This window comes from Oncorhynchus masou, unplaced genomic scaffold (genome assembly GCF_036934945.1).
Source record: "Oncorhynchus masou masou isolate Uvic2021 unplaced genomic scaffold, UVic_Omas_1.1 unplaced_scaffold_8654, whole genome shotgun sequence".
Classification (NCBI taxonomy): domain Eukaryota; kingdom Metazoa; phylum Chordata; class Actinopteri; order Salmoniformes; family Salmonidae; genus Oncorhynchus; species Oncorhynchus masou.
Genome location: NW_027015116.1, coordinates 1 through 4,097, shown reverse-complemented (window position 1 = coordinate 4,097; position 4,097 = coordinate 1). Strand labels below are relative to the sequence as shown.

At 45.5% G+C, this 4,097-nt stretch overlaps 1 long non-coding RNA gene across 1 annotated transcript; it reads right to left on the bottom strand.

Annotated features, from left to right (window-relative positions):
* Positions 1–706: 706 nt before the first annotated feature.
* LOC135537876 (uncharacterized) lies at positions 707–3,306 on the bottom strand. Its single transcript, XR_010455291.1, has 3 exons — positions 3,057–3,306; positions 2,435–2,594; positions 707–2,345 (listed from the first exon to the last, which is right to left on the bottom strand). It is a non-coding gene; the product is annotated as an uncharacterized LOC135537876 (long non-coding RNA).
* Between the last annotated feature and the right edge of the window lie 791 nt (positions 3,307–4,097).

Sequence of the window (4,097 nt, the reverse complement as noted above, 5' to 3'; positions counted from 1 at the left end):
GGGTTGAACATTTTCAAACGGACCCTTGCCTTATCCCTAAGGACAGACTTGCCCGGAACTAGCAGAGATAGGGGGAGGAGCTACCTCCCTGCTTTCTCTGAGCTGACCAATCCACTGTTAACTTGTCATGAATAATTTTAATGACCGGTATACGCCCACACCATTCAAACACAGACTTTGCCACTCATATTGGGATGGCAGGGTAGCCTAGTGGTTGGAGTGTTGGACTAGTAGCCGGGAGGTTGCAAGTTCAAACCCCGAGCTGACAAGGTACAAATCTGTCGTATGCCCCTGAACAGGCAGTTAACCCACAGTTTCTAGGCCGTCATTGAAAATAAGAATGTGTTCTTAACTGACTTGCCTAGTTAAATAAATTAAAAATATTGTAATTAAATGGACAGTTATTTAAAGTTCCCTTATTACACCAAGCATGGCCACATTAAGAAAGCTCACCCTGCACGGCTTCTCTCCGATTAGTCTACCATTAACTGGTTTCAGCTATCAAAAAATAAAAGAAATGGAAAGGTTACCCACCAGTATGGTGTTTCCTCTTGTGTCCAGCCAAGGTTCCTGACTGACTGAACCTCTTCCCACACTGATCACAGCCAAAAGGCTTCTCTCCAGTGTGTGTTCTCTTGTGTCCAGCCAGGGTTCCTGACTTAGCGAACCTCTTCCCACACTGATCACAGCCAAAGGCTTCTCTCCAGTGTGTGTTCGCAGGTGCACTTTTAAATCCCCTAAAGAAGTACAACTCAGCCCACAGTCTGAGCAGTGGTAAGGCTTTTCGCCAGTGTGTATTCGCTGGTGTAAAACCAACTGCCCAGCCTGATTAAATCTTTTCCCACAGTCAGAGCAGTGGAATGGTTTTCTCCTGTGTGTGTTCTCCGGTGTATTTTAAGTCCACCTGAAGTGGTTAAGCCCATTCCGCAGTCAGAGCAGTGGTAAGGCTTCTCTCCGGTGTGTGTTCTCTGGTGTGACTTTAAACTGCCTGACCCAGCAAAGCTTTTCCCACAGTCGGCACAATGGTAAGGCTTCTCTCCTGTGTGTGTTCTCTGGTGCACTTTTAAATGGTCTGACTTGCCAAAGCGTGTCCCACAGTCGGTACAATGGTAACGCTTCTCTCCTGTGTGGGTTCGAAGGTGTGAAGCCAGACTTCCTGATGTAACAAAACTTTTGCCACATACATCACAGTTATAAGGCCTCTCTCCTGTGTGTACTCTCTGATGTACCTTAAGGTGATTTGAATTAATAAAGCTTATTCCACAGTCTGAGCAGTGGTATGGTTTCTCTCCAGTGTGTGTTCTCTGGTGTACAGTCAAGTGTGCTGACTGAGCAAATCTCTTCCCACACTGATCACAGCTAAAAGGCTTCTCACCTGTGTGTGTTCGCTGGTGCACTGTCAGTCCGTCTAATCTAGCAAAACTTTTACTACAGCTGAAGCAGTAGTAAGGTTTCACACCTGTGTGTGTTCGCTGGTGCAGCTCTAAACCCCTTGATGTTGAAAAGTTACTTCCACAATCTGAACAGTGGTGAAGCTTCTGGCCCAGGTGTCTGCGCTGGTGTGTTTTCAGGTTGCTTGCCTGAGTAAAACTCTTCCCGCAGTCTGAACAGTGGTAAGGCTTCTCTCCAGTGTGTGTTCTACGGTGTATTATCATGTCGTTTGAGCTAGTAAATCTCTTCCCACATTGATCACAGCTGTAAGGTTTCTCTCCTGTGTGTATGCGCTGGTGCTTTATCAGATTTCTTGAATGAGCAAAACTTTTCCCACAGTCAGAGCAGTGGTAAGGCTTCTCTCCGGTGTGCGTTCTCTGGTGCACTTTATTACCCTGTGATGTTGAAAAGCTCTTCTCACAGACAAAGCAGTGGTAAGGCTTCTCTTGTGTGTGTGTCCGCAGATGAATTTTCAGGTTGCCTAATTGAACAAAACTCTTCCCACAGTCTGTGCAGTGAAACGGTTTTTTCTCCTGTGTGTATTCGTTGGTGAACTGTCAGGGCTCCTGACTTCGTGAATCTCCTCCCACATTGACCACAGCTAAAAGGTTTCTCTCCTGTGTGGGTCAGCTGGTGTTTTGTTAAGTTTCCTAGTTGCAAAATACTTATCCTACAGTCTGAAGAGCTATAAGGTTTCTCTTCAGTATGAATTCTCTGGTGTGTTTTAAGTTTTGCCGAAGAGGTGAAACTCTTTCCACAGTCAGAGCAGCGGTGAGGTTTCTTCCCTGCAACTCTCTGCTGGTGTTTGAGGTGTTCTGATCTGGAGAGACTGTTCTCTGCCTCGTCAGCATCATGTTCGTTAGCCTCCCCAGATATGACTCTTCTACTGAGAGAGCGACGGTTACGGCTGTCCCCTGTGAAACAACAGACAGTTATATTGAATGGTAATTAAGAACATCTAGGGAGTGTCCCAAAATAAATGTATGTAAGAACATAAACCCACTCAGCCCTGTTGTTTTCCTGTAGTCCACCAGCAGCACAGACAACCTCTTCATACCCTGCAGTAAGGCGCTACCGGGAAAGGCACGACCTGGGGCCCTCGGGAGCGTGAAGGGGGAGGACGGTCGGAGGGAGAGGGAGGAGGGGGGTGGGATAGGTGTTTCCTGTAAATCCGAAAAAGAGGGTAGTGAAGTTCATGTTAGAACACTGAAGGGTAAAACACAATGATGATCTAATCTGAGACCTGATCTTGTGTTATAGAACACAATGATGATCTAATCTGAGACCTGATCTCGTGTTATAGAACACAATGATCTAATCTGAGACCTGATCTCATGTTATAGAACACAATGATGATCTAATCTGAGACCTGATCTCATGTTAGAACACTGAAGGGTAAAACACAATGATGATCTAATCTGAGACCTGACTGATCTTCGCTCAGTCTCGATTATATTGGTAGCGGTGCCATAATATTAATGCAATAATACATTTATTGCATAAAATACTTTCCTAATATAAGTGCTTTCATAATACTTGATTAGTACAAACACATTTTATTACAGATACATGGCTTTTGGTGCCTAGATTAATTTAACAAAAAAAGGTACTAATTTTCTGCTTACGTTCTGTTTTACATGTCTAGTGATTAACTCCATGTTGACCCAGCTCTGTACACTCCCATGGATTCTGCTTACGTTCGGTTTTACATGTCTAGTGATTAACTCCATGTTGACCCAGCTCTGTACACTCCCATGGATTCTGCTGACGTTCGGTTTCTACATGTCCAGTGATTAACTTCATGTTGACCCAGCTCTGTACACTCCCATGGATTCTGCTGACGTTCGGTTTCTACATGTCCAGTGATTAACTCCATGTTGACCCAGCTCTGTACACTCCCATGGATTCTGCTTCGTTCTGTTTTAAATGTCTAAGTGATTAACTCCATGTTGACCCAGCTCTGTACACTCCCATGGATTCTGCTGACGGTCGGTTTCTACATGTCCAGTGATTAACTCCATGTTGACCCAGCTCTGTACACTCCCATGGATTCTGCTTACGTTCTGTTTTACATGTCCAGTGATTAACTCCATGTTGACCCAGCTCTGTACACTCCCATAGATTCTGCTGACGTTCGGTTTCTACATGTCCAGTGATTAACTCCATGTTGACCCAGCTCTGTACACTCCATGGATTCTGCTGACGTTCTGTTTCTACATGTCCAGTGATTAACTCCATGTTAGCGCAGCTCTGTACACTCCCATGGATTCTACATGTCCAGTGATTAACTCCATGTTGACCCAGCTCTGTACACTCCCATGGATTCTGCTGACGTTCGGTTTCTACATGTCAGTGATTAACTCTTCATTCACCAGAGCTCAGCCTTTATTCTGCTTACGCAGGTCTATTCATTAACCCTGTCAATTCTGCTCACTACTTCTGGGAGGACAGAGTCTAGATACTGAAAAATCCCCATAGTACTGGTAATTCTCCAACACTGTTCCCCCCTAGGTCAGGGATACCAGAGACCCCAGACCTCGTGTTGACCCCCCTAGGTCAGGGATACCAGAGACGCCAGACCTCGTGTTGTTCCCCCTAGGACAGGGATACCAGAGACCCCAGACCTCGTGTTGATCCCCATAGGACAGGGATACCAGAGACCCCAG